Source organism: Mus caroli, chromosome 15 (genome assembly GCF_900094665.2).
Source record: "Mus caroli chromosome 15, CAROLI_EIJ_v1.1, whole genome shotgun sequence".
Taxonomy (NCBI): Eukaryota; Metazoa; Chordata; class Mammalia; order Rodentia; family Muridae; genus Mus; species Mus caroli.
Genome location: NC_034584.1, coordinates 31,289,600 through 31,307,356, shown reverse-complemented (window position 1 = coordinate 31,307,356; position 17,757 = coordinate 31,289,600).

The window sequence follows — 17,757 nt, the reverse complement described above, 5'->3', positions numbered from 1 at the left end:
TTACATTTAAAACCCACCCTTAAAAGTTCCCTTACCCATCCCATAATCAGCCACCAAATGCAGACACTATTGCACATGCCAGCAAGATTTTGCTGAAAGGACCCTGATATAGCTGTCTCCTGTGAGGCTATGCCAGTGCCTTGCAAATACAGAAGTGGATGCTCACAGTCATCTATTGGATCGAACATAGGGCCCCCAGTGAAGAAGCTAGAGAAAGTACCCAAGGAGCTGAAGGGGTCTGCAACCCTGTAGGTGGAACAACAATATGAACTAACCAATACCCCCAGAGCTCATGTCTCTAACTGCATATGTAGCAGAAGATGGCCTAGTCAGCTATCATTGGGAAGAGAGGCCCCTTGGTCTTGCAAGCTTTATATGCCCCAGTACAGGGGAATGCCAGGGCCAAGAAGTGGGAGTGGGTGGGTAGGGCAGCAGAGTGGGGGGAGGGTATAGGGGACTTTTAGGGGATAGCATTTGAAATGTAAATGAAGAAAATATCTAATAAAAAATGAAAAAAAAAGTTGCCGTACCTTTCCTGGCTCGTAGAATCACCAGTAGAGAAAAATCTAGGCCTCGCAGCTACACGTTGAGCACATACAACCCCTACTCCTTCTGCTGCAGTGGACAGGACTCTGACGAATCTTCACTGATCAGTGATTCACAGGCTCCGGAGGTTTGCACAGTCTGCCGCCTCCAACACCAGAGTTCGTCCCAGAGACTCTTCTCTGGCTATGGTACCCCATTACCTGATCACCTGCTCTGCCTCCCACCTTTTCAGGGCTCAGAAGAGCCAATGCATGGAGAGCACCATTCTGGGACCCACTCAGCAGGTTGTTGGTGCTAACAGACAGTAGGGTGGTGTTTTCAGAACAAGGGCCTTGGAATCAGACAGGTCATCACGCAGGGTCCGTGCGCAGGTTTCTTTGTTTTTAATTTTCTCAACCCTTGTTTTTGTCACATGAAAAGTGGGGGAGATAATTCCTTAAAAGTATTGTGAGGATCAAATCACATGGGCCACATGAAGTGTGTTATACCTAGAAAGGGGCTTACAAGGGAGGTCATTATTATCAATAGTGCTGTCATTAGTGCCCGGAGACTCAGCGCCATTCAGCGTTGGTGGCTACAGCACCCCCCCACCCCTGTGAGCAGCCCCAGATTTGTACACAAACAACTCTCCCCAGCACATTCCTTTCTTGCCTTTGTGACTTGACATTGGCATTTCCGTGTACTTAGAATCCTCTTCCTCTCTCCATACCTTTGCCTGTCTATCTTCTCTTCCTTTAGGTCTCAGCTTAGATGTCATATCTTGCTGAGCCTGCTCCCTCTCAGACCTGTTTAGATTTCCCCAATGTTTATAAGTATTGTACCTCTCTGTAACATTGTCCACAATCACAATTAGACTCTTGGGAATTTTATTATTGTGGTGGTGTGAATGTAAATGGTCCCCATCGGCTCATATGTTTGATGTTGGTCTCTAGTTGGTGGAACTATTTGGGAAGGATTAGGAGGTGTGGCCTTGTTGGAGGTATTGTCATTGGAGGGGGGCAGTTTTGAAGGTTTTAGAAGATTTGGGAATTCCCAGTGTACCTCTCTCTGTCTCCTATTTGTGGATCAAGATGTGAGCTCTCAGTTGTCCCATGCTTTTGCTCAGACATCATGGACTCTAACCCTCTGTCTTAGTCAGGGTTTCTATTCCTGCACAAACATCATGACCAAGAAGCAAGTTGGGGAGGAAAGGGTTTATTCGGCTTATGCTTCCATTCATCACTGAAGGAAGTCAGGACTGGAACTCAAGCAGGTCAGAAAGCAGGAGCTGATGCAGAAGCCATGGAGGGATGTTCTTTACTGGCTTGCATAGCCTGCTCTCTTATAGAACCAAGACTACCAGCCCAGAGATGGTCCCACCCACAAGGGGCCTTTCCCCCTTGATCACTAATTGAGAAAATGCCTTACAGCTGGATCTCATGGAGGCATTTCCTCAACTGCAGCTCCTTTTTCTTTGATAACCCCAGCTGTGTCAAGTTGACACAAAACTAGCCAGTACACCCTCTAAACAGTAAGTCCAATGAAACAACATCTTTTATAAGATGCCTTGGTCATGGTGTTTTGTCACAGCAATAGAAACTCTAAGACAAGCATTATGATGTATCTACAACACAAGAATAAGAATTATATTGACCATGACAACCTCATTGCCCAGGAAATGGCTTATCAGATGAGAGTTACTGAATGAGGAGGAGAGAGGGAAAGGGAGGGAAGAAAGGGAAGGAAAAGAGAAGAGAAGGAGAGGGAGAAAAGGGAAGAAAGGGACTTGGGGGTCTTTATTAACCATCTAAAAACAAACCAGTCTACACTTGAGCTACACTAATTTAGCTCAGAGAAGTGACTTCTGGATCAACTTGCTTACATAGCGTACCATAAAGCCTCTTCCTTAATCTTGGTGAAGCCCAACATTACACCAAGCTCTTCCAGAGTCTTTCTTAGAAGACCCGTGGCTACTTCAGTACCAACCACGTATTGCTTGAGATCTACTTTGTGAATCCTTGACTCTCAGCTAAGCCCTAAGCTTTAAGGACATTAGAGCAATATCGCACTGCTCAGATCTTCCTGCTGCTGAGTGATGGAGGGCCTTTACTAGAGAAGAGCTTGAGGCTCCCACCAGTACTTCTGAGATGACCTGGAAACCCACATTTCAGGGCCACACCAGGGCAACACTTCTTGTCAATTCCTACCAAATGCCTTGAATCTAATTTAAACAGTGCTAATTATTCAGGAAGTTTCTTGCTTGCTTGAGGTCTACCTACCCAAACACATATGGCCTTGACTCTTCCTGGGCTGCACTAATCACCAGGTGTAACTGTTTTTGTGGAAAAGTTCATGCCAAAAGCAGAACAGTTTAAATAACAGCTTTGAAAACTCAGCCCAACATTGAAGTTCTGGTCACTTCCCACCCCATCTGCCTCTCATCTCCAGGTCTCTGACATCACAGGAAAGTAGGGAGCATAAAGTAAAGCCATCCCAGAACTCTCCAAGATCATATGTGAACCAAAAATGTGGCTATTTACAGTAGCTTGTGGCTCAGCTCGTGGTGGGATAGCCACATGCTTTCTAGGACGGACAGCCTCTTACCCCAGCAGCTGGGTTGTGTGTGAGGGATGGGGAGCAGACAGGCCCAGAAGGCAAGAGAAGACCAGATTACCTTGCATTCTAGTTGATAGGGATGCCCCAAGGAAGCTAACAAAACAGAAGCTGAAAGAGGAGGGTGCAGCCACCCAGTGAGGCTACAACTTGAAAGAGGAGAGTGGAAATGGGGCACAGTGACAGTGGTGGGGTGAGGAGGGACAGGTGGACTGGCCATTGCCTGGGGAAGCACTTGGTGCTGTGTGCCAGTATTGCATGTGTGATACATGCTTACCTCATCAACCTTGAAATCTTCAGTAAAGTCTGAATTGTGTTTTGGGATCACTGTTTTTATGGACCAATGTGTTCCAGATTTCTCTAGGTAGCTACGGGGTAAACAAACAGACCTCCAAGGAGGCCTAAATGAGAGCATGTGATGCCTTATGTGTTAGTCTGTGTGGAAGGGGTCGGAGACATTTTGATTTTTCAGAAAAGATGTGTGTGTGTGGGGGGGGGGTTGCACACTTGAGTAAAGTCAAGTATCTGAGGAGGCCAGAAGAAAATGTTGGATCCTCTGGAGTTACCTGTGGTTGGGAGTCAGATGCTATGGCTGCTGGGAACCAAACTCTAGAAGGAACAGCAAGCACTGACAACCACAGAGCCACCTCACCAGTCTCATCAGAGACAGTCTTATTGGCACAAAAGCTGAATAAGAAAAGCATGGAATCTTAACGTCAGCATGAGTAGCATCCGGTGATCATCACTCTTCCCTTCTTACGTTTACTGTAAAATATAGTGAGGGACTCTAGTGTGAAGCCCAGCTTTAAGACCTCTCTCGATTCTAAGATGATTTAATTTTTATTTTACATACATTGGTGTTTTGCCTCCATGTATGTCTGTGTGAGAATGTCAGACTTTGGAGTTACAGATAGTTGTGAACTGCCTTGTGGTTGTTGGGAATTGAATCCAGGTCCTCTGGAAGAACAGTCAGTGCTCTCAACCACTAAGCCATCTCTCCAGCCCCATAAAGACTCCCCCATTTTATTCTCTCTCTTTACACACACACACACACACACACACACACACACACACACACACATCTCTTTAACCTTTGTGTTATACTTTGCTTGTGGAATGTACCTCCACAGACTCGACAATTTGAATTCCTAGTCCACACATAGCCCTGCTCTTTGAGGAAGGTCTAGAAATCTGAAAATGTTTGGAGGCTGCAATTATACAAAAGGAGAAGGCTCCTGAGGGTAGGACTTGGGGTATCTTATCTCTGATGTCTTCCTATCTGAATTCCATTGCTTCGTGTCCACTGAGACACAAAAGATGCCTACCACATTCCCCTGCATCTATGCAGAGGGTCAGACCACCTTGGACTGAACCTTCAGAAACAAAAACTTTCTTCCCTTAAGTTACTTCTGTCCCGTATTTGGTCACAGGGATGAGAATAAATTCTACTTTGTATATGCATATTCTTTACCAGTAAATACATCTATCACCAGCTTAACCTCTTTCCCAATTTAAGCTGAGATCTGGGGTAACATCTGAGAAAAGGGAGAATCTTGGTCTTTGCTAACTCGTGCCACACCTACGAACAGCTACTGTTGCTTCCTTGTGCCTCAATGAAGGGGGAGGAGGGTTGAAATGAATGATCCAGCTATTCTGAAGAATGTTTTTATGTCTTTTCTTGGGAAGACAGAGGGGTCAGAGGGAGTGCTCTGTCTTGGTGGGAGAGCCATGGCCAGAGGCACACCCTGTGGGCTACATTCCACATTCAACCTTATAATTTAATTCAAGAAACCGAAGCTCCCAGCCAAGAATAACAGCTTGTGATTTGTAAGTGTCAAACACACCAGAAATCAACCAGGGTACAGGGACAGATGCAGGGAAGGTATTCCTCTGTCTACAATACTGGAAGTCTCTTCCACTTTAGAACATGTGGTTTTTCTCTGCTCGGGACTGATGGCCCTGATCAGAAAAGTGAGTCTGCAGGACTTCAAGCCTGAACAACAGCCATAGTCACTTTAAAAATAAACTCTGTGACTGTAACCCTGGCTGAGTGTGTGCATTTGTGGCCTTGGACTGAAGACACTGGTGTAGCCAAGATTTGCATTCACCAAAAATAGTCATTTCAGTGTCTGGAAAGACAACCAAGGCCAAGTTCTCACCCCATTGCTGTGTTTTTCTCTAGGAGACCAAATAGTCTTCTTGGTCCTTGGAATCTTTATTCAACAAAAAACATATTGAGGACTATTTGTGCAGCAGATTCAACAGGGAACAAAACAGACCAGATCCCTGCTCTGGAGGGCCTTATTGAGCCTCATGGCTACTCTAACAAAGGCCCATCGGAGGGTAGGTTAGAAAAAATGCCTGGGGCTAGTGACTTGGTTCAGTGGAGGTCGCTGCGGACCCCAGTGACTTGTGTTTACTCTCTTGAGTGTGTACAGTAGAAGGAGTAACCTGTCTTCTGAAGACTGTCCTCTGATTTCCACATGGTGCACACACAAAAATGCACACACCCAACATGCTTCTTTGTTTTTAAGAAATAACAGAAGACTTTGGTCTTATGACTTGAAGAGGAGTCTGAAATCTTAGGGTCCACGGGGTTGCTCCCTCCAAATGCTCGAAGGAAGAGTCTCCCTGGCATTCTTGGTGCTCCTGCCTCCCGTCTTTGCCTCTGTCACCACATGGCCTTTCCTCTGTGTGTCTACATTTTAAATTTCTCTCTTCTGAGGACCCCAGTCATACTGACCCACCCATATTCACTGACCTCATCTTAGCTAAGTGCATCAACCAAATCTGTATTCCTTAAGGTCTTTGGGAGGTCCCAGGTGAGCATCAATTGGAGGAAGGGCTTGTTCAGCCACATAGGTGAGAAACGGTAAACTGGTAAACAGGAAACAATTAGATATCAGGCAGGGTGTTATGGCAAGTATAAACATGGCTCTTTGATATGAGTTTTCTCCTCTATTCTCCTCACTCGTACTCTGGCTCAAGATACACTGAAGCAGAAACAAAGATTAAAAATAAAAAGTAACTCTCCTCTTGCTGTGGGAAGATGCTAGGCACATGGAATGCACTGAAATTCCTTTTGTCTCTCAGAGACCAGAGAATCTGGAGCCTGAATTGAAGCATGTGAGAAGTCTGTGTACCAACAGCAACAGAGAGGAGAGAAGGAAGGCATAAAGATTCGCCAAAGGGGAGGGAGCAAGCAAGGGGAGGGGTCTGTACCCTCAGATCCCACACACAGCCCTCCATTTCATCAGTAGTTCTGAGTCCCAGTCAATGGCTTTGGCCAGCTCTGTGGAGACAGAGCAACAGATGGATGAAATCAAGCCAACTGGAATGTTCCTTTGGGGTCAAGGTATGGAGGACGCAACACCACCATGCTCTATCATGGTGAATGGTGGCAAATCATGGGTTCACTGTCTGAAATAGCAGGGTTGGGGTAAAACTTTCAAATGAGGGCTACAAAAGACCTCCCTGAAGAGGTGGCTGCAAAGATGTGGTCTGCAAGATGAGAAGGTGTGCCCAGGTAGATGGGTAAGAGTCTTCAAACTGAAGAGGGAACAGGCCTGGTGGGTCTCTAGTAGGAAGGCCAATCAATAGTCAGTCAAGTGGATACATCAGAAAGGAGCATTCATCTGGGGACTGGTGAAGTTAGTGAGTTCCCCCAGACTGTTGTGTGGAAATCCCAAGTAAGCCATTGAATGGTTGGGTCCACCAAGAAAGAAGTTGGAAGCTGTTAGCAAAGATGAGGGAATTCTCTCAGGGGTTCACGAATCATAGTCAGGGTATATCCATCCCACTCGGTACATCCATCAGGGTTGGGGTATACCCATTATAGTTGGAATATACCAATCACAAGTGGGGTACACCCATCACAGTTGGGATACACCCAACACAATTGGGGTATACCCACTACAGTTGGGGTATACACATTACAGTTGGGATATACACATCACAGTTGGGGTATACCCATTACAGTTAGGGTATATCCATCACAGTTGGCCAAGAAGCATGGAGGTTTTACTTCTATAAATCAACATTTTCCCTAAAAACTAACACAACTGTTAATTTTTTAATTAACATTTTTAGAAATCCATCAGCAATGAAGAGTGATACAATTGCACATGATGTTCTAGAAGCATGTCTCCCAGTTCTGGTCCTGTAGCAGTGCTCACAGGGTGTTTTATTCGAACTGCCACCTTGTTCTGAGTAGAGTGATAGATGGACTTACAGTTATGGGTCAGCTGATATGAAGATGAGGATGAGGATTCTGGGTAACCCAAGAGGAGCTCCAGTACTCAGAGGAGAAGAGGGATGCAGAAGGTTGGGGCTGACATCTGAAGAAAGATCCAGAAAAACGGAGCACTGAGGAGGGAGGAAGACATAAGCCGAGGAGCGCAGGCAGCCTTCCCAAGTTGACAAAGACCCTGTGGATTTCCCTCAGAGCCCCTGGAGGAGAACACAGCCAATGCCTTAATTTTAGCCCAGTGAGCCTGGGCTGGGCTCCTGGCATTCAAATATAATTATGCATTTGTGTAAGACACTGAGTTTGTGTAATAAGCAATACAAAAACCAACATACGCCGGGCGTGGTGGCGCACGCCTTTAATCCCAGCACTTGGGAGGCAGAGGCAGGCAGATTTCTGAGTTCGAGGCCAGTCTGGGCTACAGAGTGAGTCCCAGGACAGCCACGACTACACAGAGAAACCCTGTCTCGAAAAACCAAAAAAAAAAAAAAAAACCAACATACTTACATCATGGGTCATTGTGACATTTTCAAGGCTGATCTGTAGCAAATGGGTTGTTGCTGTTATTGTTTATAGAAAGGAACCAAGAGTGATGATCAACTCAATATTAACGACACATCTGCGCCCCACCCCTGGCGGTTTGAGAGTCTGGGAATGGGGAGCAAAATTGTAGCCTTTAGAAATGACCCAAGAGATTGTTGAGTATAGCCACTCCTTTGAGGTCAGGTGATAACTTGTGGTCTCTAGCACCACAAGTTGGGATGCTATCCTCTGGCCCCATGGTCCCTTGGCCTATCCCCTGTGTCAGGCTGCCTTAGCACCCCAAAAGCACTCCACAATCTGAGACAGCAGCCACATTGTCTGATCTGAAGATGCTCTTTTTTTTTCTGCCAAGCAGGTTCTTTTGTCATTGTGAGTACTTTCAAAGCACAAAGGAGTGCATTTGGGCATGCTGATAGCCCATGCCACACTCTCAAAGCAGCTGGGAGAGCCTTAAACATGTCAGAAATGTGCCTTGTTGTCTACCATATCCCAGCCTTGCCCAGCAGGAAACTTGGGGTGTGGCAGAAGAAATGTGCCTCTTCTCCAGGGCTCATGGGTGATCCCGAGCACTTTCAGGTTTGATGACCTCTGTACCCTGCACTGGGCTGGGTACCGAGCATCAAATGCAGCTGGATAGGCCCCTCTTGCTGGACTAGAAGTATCCTGTCTGTTCTTGATGCCCTATGGGGCAGTCATGCAGAATGTAATTAAACAAATATCAAGAAAGCCCACTCTATAACAGAACTGAGAGCCTAGAGGTGGGACAGCAGAGATAATACAGGCTGGGGCTTGACCTCACTGAGCAAGCAAACAAGACCAACATTCTATGATCATTAGCCATCAATACCTCCCAGGTTGTGAACTATAGTTTTTAAAAGTCTCACTGCTTTGGAGTTTAATTTGTACATCATTTCCCCTGGAGGTTAGCATGCAGATTCTGGGTAAGGACGCTGCAGCATTTCTGATGAGCTTCCAGTGTTAGAGGCTGTTGGAATAAGGACCACACTTGGAGTAAAAAGGTGACAAGCCTCTTAAGGCAATTCTGTATCCATTCTAGCCTAGGATTGGAACAGGTGACAGGGCCCATCCTTCTCACAGGAGAGAAAACCCGAGACTTTGAGGGTCACAAGCAGACCTGGGTCGTCAGCCCAGGGCTTCTGTGGGCCTCTCCCACTTTATCGAGAGGCACAAGCTAAAACACAAGCCCGAGGCAGCTGCCTAATTATCTCTGGCTTTAAAAGCATAGACACACACAGACCCATGCAGACTCCCTACACGTAAGGGAGCTCCCTCTGGTCCAGACTTCGATAGAAGAATAGCTGTCAGTCTGGGGTGCCTCTCTGTGATAAGGAAAGGGCACACTCACCTTGCTGGTGAGGGCGAGAGGGAGGTGGCTCTGGATGTTTGTAGCCCCTCTCAAGTTTCTCTTTAACAATAATGTCCTTCCAATTTCTTACAACCAAGAAGAAATGGGAAGTTGGCTTTTCTTGGCTTTGCTCCAGTCTGAGCAGCTGGAATCTACTGGACATGCTTGGTCACTCTCTCCTGAGACAGGACAGCTGGGTCAGGGCAACCTCTTCATTGAGAAGCCTCTCTCCCACCCTGCTTCCCACCTCATGTTGGGGCAGGCTCCCTGGCAAGGCAGGCCTTGCCCCCTATGCCCTGCTCCCCTTCTTGCTAAGGCTGGTATAATTTCCCAACACTTAAGAGTTTTTTGTTTCTTTGTTTGTTTTTGGAAAATCTTCACACCATATCAAACATATTAAAGGCATCCACATCAATTTTATTTTGTGTTTGGCCAATGTGAACAAGCAGTAGTTGTTAGTAATCTAGCTATAAAAAAATAATGTCTATAATTCTGCCTTTGAAATAATTTGCTACAAATTCATTTTATGAAGGGCTAGGCTTTCTTCATAATTGGTCAGCAAGCTGTAAAGAAAAGGACTTATTGTTTTAAGCATCATGATTTTGTTTATGAAGTCCCAATTTATTCATGAAACTAGCATGCCATTTATTGTAGGTATTTAATTGAGTCTACTTAAATTCAATTGGGCTGTTTTCTTTCTCTGCTTTGGAGCTCCTCGCAAATTTTACAGGGACCTGAAATGTTTCCTTAGACTGGCCAGGTCTAAGGAATGTCAGGCGGTGCCAGAGTGGGCTGTATAGAAGCTGCCCGGGGACCCTTACCAGCCGTCTCCACACTTTGCTTCCTTCCTGCATTTTCTTACCTCCAGGGACCCAGTTTTAACCAACAATTGGTTTCCATGGTGACAGGGAATGTCCAACTAGGGAAAAAAACTTGGCAGAAACATCAGGTCTAGGAGCTTTCTTAAAATGAAATATAAAATTTAAATATAGGAGGTGGAGTACATAATGGGTAAAGCAGGGAAATTATGCAGATTAGTCAGGATTGAAGAAAGGTTTTGTGTGTGTGTGTGTGTGTGTGCGTGTGCGTGTGTGTGTGTGTGTGTGTGTGTGAGAGAGAGAGAGAGAGAGAGAGAGAGAGAGAGAGAGAGAGAGAGAGAATAGATGGTGGGAGCACGGTAGCTATAGCTATACACAACTGCCAAATGGTCCTTCCCCCCTGACAGCACTGCTCCTTATTGGGGGCCCTCTGGACAAATCATTTCACGTCCATGTGCCTGCATTTGGGTTGGTATTCTAGCCACTGCTAGATTAAGTTGGCTGCTTGAGTCGAGTGTTTAGCACAGGGCTTGGCACAAGTTGGACACTCAGTATGTGTGTGTGTGTGTGTATGTGTGTGTGTGGTACATACGTGTATATGTGCACACTTGTGCCCTAGTGTGAAGGCCAGAGGAGGGTGTCAGGCGTCTATCACTGTGTTCCCTATCCCGTAAGACAAGGCTACTCACTTGACCGAAAGCTTGCTGCTTTGTCTAGGCTGACTGGCCAGTAAGCTCCCAGGATCCACCTGTCTCTACTCAGAATTGGAATTACAGGTGCTTGTGGCCAATGCCCCAGTTTGTCACATGGGTGCTGGAGATTGAGCTTGTCTTCATACTTGTCCTATAAACATGTATGCACATACATACATGCATATACATGTATGTATATAATACATAAATAAAACTCAGTAAGCATATATATGTATATATATATATACATATATACACATATATATGTATATATATATATATAAATATATATGCTTACTGAGTATATATATATATACTGTGTATATATATATATACACATATATATGCTTACTGAGTTTTATTAAAACAACAGGTATTATTTAATTATAAAAAGCACAGGTCTAAGGTCTCCCTTGGTGTCTCTGTCTCATGAAGTATGGAATGACTCTGACCCTCTCTTCTGTTTGTTCTATGGGATAGTGTCTTGCTATGTAGCCTAGGCTAGCCTTAGACTCACACCCACCTGCCTTGTGCTCCCAACAGCCTGAGATCATGGAGATTATAGGGATGCACCAACACATGCAGTTTTCCAAATGGTTAAGGTGAACGTGAGAGCCCTTAGTATGCACAGCTCTCAGATACAGAGCCAGGAGTGGACACTAAAGAAAAGTTGAGGGATGCAAATAGCAGTCTGTATTGGAATGGCATCTAGGAGGCCCCAGGGCAGGTGACTATGCATCAGTTAGAACCAATGTATTGAGTTTGTCATTCTCAAACTGGCCTGTGCATTGAACCCCTGCCCCAGAGTCCTCCACTAGATGCTGGAATCCCTTAAGGGACAGAGAGAGGGTAGATTACCTGAAGGATGAGTCAGGCTACGTGCGAGGTGTCAAGCACAGACATTGCTTCCAACCCTACATTGGCCTGACTTAGCACATGCAACCTCTGAATGTGAGGAACTTTGGAATGGGTACAGAAACTACCAGGACGCTCCTAGGACCTTGCCTGTCCACCCAACACTGTCCTCATAACACTGGGGTTACAGTCAATTCTGGCCCTGCCCCCTTTTTACTGGTGTGGGCATTCAAACTCAAGTCCTCATGCTTGCGCCGTAAGAGCTCTTACCCATTGAGCCATCTTCCTAGTTCCACCCTTAAACGTACAATCAGAGACAAAATAGTAGGCCACCTCCACAGTCACTTTAATGCACAGTCAAGTTTAAAAGGTACTCTTCTGGGGCAAAGGAGGAAGAAATAAAAGTTTCAAAACCAAAGAAAGCGACAGAGGAAGCAGAGACCATCATCTGTTCCAGTGGAAGAAAGGCTGTGGGTTTACCCGGCACTATCACGCCCACCCACTCAGACGCCACAGTAGGCGGCACAGGCTCCCGCTTGCCCTTCCAAGTCTGCCCAACAGTGCCTTGCTCTGGCCTCCCTTCCTGGCCCACCTATTCCCGTCTGCTGGGCGACAGGAAAGACTTTCAGTGAACTCATCCTTGACTCCCAAGTGCATAACACAGTGTCCAGCACAGAAAGAGTTGTTGGTAGAACTTGATCCAATCAGAGCTATTCTGAAATGAAGAAAATAAGAGATAGGGAAGAGAAAGTCCCCCGTGGTGACTGGGTGACCTTGGACAGGTAGCTTAGCCTCTCCAAACTTTCTGTTTCCTTGTCTGTGAAATGGGTACATGATTGCTCTGACCTGAAATGCTTGTTGTGAGTGTTCCGTGAGTCAAAATATTCCAATGCACGTAGACTGCCCCCATTCATAATAAGTCTAGAGGAGGTAGTCTGCCGCTCACCCAACGGGGCAGGAGGAGGACCCTGGTGGAGACAGGCAACTTTTGCCATGCACTGTGGCCAAGGGACTTCAAAGTCAGCAAACATCAGAGGGTGACATTTAACTTTTACAGAACAAACAGAGCATCGGGTGCTGGCCCTTTACAAGCCAGAGCAGGAAATGGGCGAGTTGACATGGTGACTTAAGAAGTCCCACAGTGGCAGGTGGAAGCTGGTGTTTTGAGGGGAAATCTGATGTGTGTGTTGATGTCAGGAGGCCAGGGGAAAAGTGTGGGTGGGTGTGTTTGTGGGAGAAGAGAGTAGAAATTTCGTGGTGTATCACAGAGCTGCCTTGTAGTATATGACTCAGTGTGTGAGCAAGAAGTGACTGCTTTGTTGCATTAAAGCTTCCATAATTCAAAAGATACAGTGCAGTGGCCGTGTGGTGAGATTTCAGAGATTTAGAGGAAACTGAGATCTTTTAGTGGACAAGACCCAAAAAACCTGCCAGATAATACCAAGAGGAGACAGACAGTGGAATGAACTTTTTGGCTTTATCACTCAAAGTTCATATTCCTTTCTTATGGAAATGGAACACAGACCAGTTCTGATGGCACGAGATTGGGGGCTGACTTGTGGGTAACCTAGACCTGTGATTGGTTCTCATTAACCACTCTGAGAAGGTGGTCAAGGTGGTCAAGAAGTGGAAAACAGGACAGGTTGTCAATTATGCAAATGTTATGACCGAAAGGGAAACCGCTCTGGCCCGGCACGCCCTCTAGGTGATTATAGACTTTGGTGCAGAAAGCTCAGCTCCCCTCCCTTCTGTTGGGAGAACTCTCTATAGGACCAAGACTCGACTGGAACTCATGATCCCCCTGCTGCTGCCTGCCAGGCGCTGGGTTCGCAGGACAGTTAAATGGCAGTAAGGGCTGCTCTCACACGCTTCCTCTCCTGGAATGCCATCCACTCCCTGGCCTTTGCCTAGAAACTTTTCTGCTGCTCCTCAAAAACTGACTTCTGCTCTTGCTCTCTTGGTTTCTCTTGTTCTTGCTTTCCCTTGCACCTTCTCTCTCCATTCCCTTCTCCCTCTCTCGCCACGTGCTCATGGCCAGCCTCTATTGCTCTTCTCTACTCCTCTACTTCTCTATTCTCTCTGCCTTTCTCTGCCTCTACTACCCTCTTAACTTCCCTCTGCATGCCCTGAATAAACTCTATTCTATACTAAAAACAAACAAACAAACAAAACAAAACAAAACAAAACAAAAACAAAACACAAAAACCAACCACCTGACTCCCTAGGACTTGCTACTTGCTACTCTTTTGAGAGAAAGGGATTTTTGTCATCAGAAGGAGTCTTGCTGTTGTGGGAACCACTGAGCTCTGATAGCTGACCCACAGGTATGATCAGCATTGAATGAATACTCAGTGTTGCACAGTTGGTTGGGCAAGCCCTGTGGCTTGGATCAGGCTGGGTTTATACAAATGTTCCCCACCCAGGTTCTAATGCTGATGAAACCATCTTTGTGGGCACAGAAGAATGTACTCAGCACTCTTGATTCATGCCCCCAGTTATCCAGCTGTGGACACATGTTCACTTTTCATCCCTTTGGCCTCAAGAGCCATGGGACCACCAAGCAAGAAGCCTCAAGAAGAAGTCATGTGAAGACAGTTAGGACCCTTTAACATATGGGTGTTTGAGGGGATCCTTAACCAATGCTTTGTGGAGTGTCTGGAGTTCTCAAGTTAGAATCTGAGAGATGAGGAAAGAAATGAAGAGACAACTAGCCCGTGTGCTTGTTAGCATCTTTTGATCAACTTCATACAATCTGGAGTCATCTGAGAAGAGGAAACCTTGACTGAGAAAATGCCTCTATCAGACTGGCATGTGGGCAAGTCTGTGAGGCATTTTCTTAATTTATGAGTGACATGGAAAGGCCCAGCCCACCGTGAGTGATGCCCCTGGGCAGGTAGCCCTGGGATGTATACAAAAGCAAATTGAGCAAGCCAGAGGAACAAGCCAGTAGGCAGTATTCCTTCATGGCCTCTGCTTTGGTTCCTGTCTCCAGGTTCCTGCCTCGAGTTCCTGTTCTGGATTCTCTCAAAGATAAACAATGATGCAGAAGTGTAAGCTGAATAAATCCTTTCCTCCCCAAATTGCTTTTGGTCATGGTGTTTATCATACCAATAGAATACAAACTAGTACACCTCTTGAGAAGTGTTGCCTCTTCTCTGATCCATTCAAACTTTTCACCATATGACCCTTGAAAGCAGAAGAGGAATCTGCTAGTTGAGGTAAAAAATGCAAACCTCAGAAGTACAGGTGTAGCTTGTGCTGAGCGCTGGCCTGCCTGCCTGTCTGTCCTGCCTGCAGTTCTAGGTTAAAGCCTGAGTCCCACAGAACACACAAGCAAATGAACAAATTGGAATGATCACCATGAACGTCCCTGTAACACCAGGTAGGAAAAAACCTCAGGGGACAGTGGACAGTGGACCTGCTCACCTGTCTGGGGCACTCTGGGGACCAGATTTTCACAATGCTTTCAATTTCTCAGGTATGCTCAAATAGAAGAGGTTTTACAGTGTTTTGGTATTGGTTTTTTGAGACTTTGGATTTTTGTTGGAGAGTGGTTCTAATGCTTTCATTTCATCGGGAATCTGTGTGTCCAAATGCTGAAGGTCCTTGTCCCCAGTTGGTTTTTGATCCATCAATAAAGATGCCAGCAGTCAAGAGCTGGGCAAAGGGACACAGGGTGGGCTAGGATGAGGGAGAGAGGAGAGAAAACCAACCAGCCATGTAAAAATTTGAGTGAGTGGCCATTGGCCACTTCCCTGAGTGAGTCTTGGGTAGCAGGGTAGGCTTAGGAGTGCCCAGCCTTTGAGGTAGCCAAGGAATTTTAAAACTAACTGGTGTGTGTGTGTGTGTGTGTGTGTGTGTGTGTGTGTGTGTGTGTGCGGGCGTGTGTTCCATTCATGAATCCAGATAGCTCCTTGTGCACCTACCAGGGGCCAAAGCAGTTGCTACAGGTTTGTTGTTGTTTTGGTTTGGATTTGAGATAGATTTACTTTTTTGTCTTAGCTGATTCTCTAGTTTCCTAAACCAGTGTGTTTACACACATCTCTACCATGGAAAGGTAATCCCAGCCCGATTTTATTTATTTATTAAAAGAAAATTTCACAATATTTTTGGTATGTGCCCACATGTGTGGAAGCCCAAGGACAACCCAGGGTACTCAGCTCGGTCTTTCCGATAAAGAGCTCCAGGAACTGAACAGTCATCAGGCTTGGGGACACTGAGATAATTCCATAGCCCCGCCTCCCAGCCCAGGTTTGTTTTTGTTTTGTTTTTTTCCCCCTCTGATTAAAGAAAAAACAAAGAGCAAAGTATGGAAAAAAAGCATGAAGTTGGAAAACTGTTAAAATCAATTACTGGGTTGATATTTACTGACCAGTTAGTATATCCATAACAGTATTGTTTCTTTTTTCATAAACATCAGCCTATCTTAACTTTTTTAGAGTCATACTATGTACAAAAAAATTTAGTTGGGTTTTTAAACTTATTATAATTGCATTCCATGGTGTTTCTTGGTCTTCTTGGCTTTATTTTTAACACACGGATAACATTCTGTTTGCTAAAGAAATGTAGCTTGGCTTAATCCCTGTGTCCAGGAGGGATATGACCATTCTTTAGTATTCCATGACTATGGGGCCTATAGACAGCATGCTGTTCTGTAGAGTTCAGCTCTCATCCTGAAAACAATGAGAAGGCACAGAGAGTTTAACAGGCTGGCTGATAAAATCCATTTTTTATTTGAAAAATCCGTCTGGCCCAACATGGAGAATGACATGGCTATGGTGAAGCAGAAGGTGGGGAGACAGATCCAGCTAAAACTGGAATTGAGCCTCTCAACACCCATTTCACAGAAACCCAGAGTCTCGCTTCTCTTTGCTTGGCATTAAGAAGTGTTTGAGAGCTATGGATATTTTGAAATCTAATTCTTCTACCCTACAGATGGCCAAACAAGGCTGGTACCTTAAGTGACTTCTGGGGTAATATAAAGATAGTGGAGGGTCTCAGTCAGAATACAGCTTCTAAGCCCAATCTCCTACCCTTCTCTACAGCAGATCAGATAGCCATCCTGAAATAGTGTTAATTATATGTCCTTTGCATGCTCAGTGTGAAACTGAAGAGGGACTTATAATTGATGATGATAGTAATGACAATGGTGGTCATAGTGATTAGTGGTAATGGAGACAGTCATGGTGGTGGTGGTGGTGGTGGTGGTAATTGGACAGTTGTAGTGGTGGTGGTAGCAATGGGACAGTCATGGTGGTGGTGGTGGTGGTGGCAATGGGACAGTCATGGTGGTGGTGGTGGTGGTGGCAATGGGACAGTCATGGTGGTGGTGGTGGTGGTGGTGGTGGTAATGGGACAGTTGTAGTGGTTGTGGTGGCAAGGGGACAGTCATGGTGGTGGTGGTGGTGGTAATGGGTCATGGTGGTAGTGGTGGCAATCCGGACACAGTTGTGGTGGTAGTGGTGGTAGTAATCAGGACAGTCATGGTGATGGTGGTAGGGGTCATTCTTCCGCCCATCTATTGGCTATTGGTATCCTTATTTACCAAGCAGAAATAACTTGGGGCCAATGTATACTTGTAGACTCTCTAGTCTCTGGGACAATCAGGTCTTGGGGGACCCACACTTAGCATTACAACAGATAGCAAAAGACCAAACCTTAACAATTCCCCCTTTTAGTCCAATAAAAGGCTCTTTCCTTTCAGATATAAATTGAATACAGTTATAACAATTGCTAGAGGACAGAATTGCTTTCCAACCTTAAAACCCTCTGAATACCAATCCCCCCCCCCCCACCACCACATCCTATCAGCTTTTGAATCTCAACTGATGTTGATAAAGGCATCAGCTTGTGCACCAGCAAAGGTGCCAATTCAGATGTTCTGGAAAGGCGACAGCCAGCATTCATGATTGGTTTGCTTCAATGTGAACACACTTGGAACAGCTGCACCTGGTTCAGATCTATAGCCGCAGCACAGGTTCCATTTGCCACCTGTAATTTTACGGGACGGTGCGGGATATCAGCAGTTTAAACATCAGACACTTGTTTCCTGCTGTGATCCTCTGACATGACTGTGTCTGAAATACGAACCCTCTTACA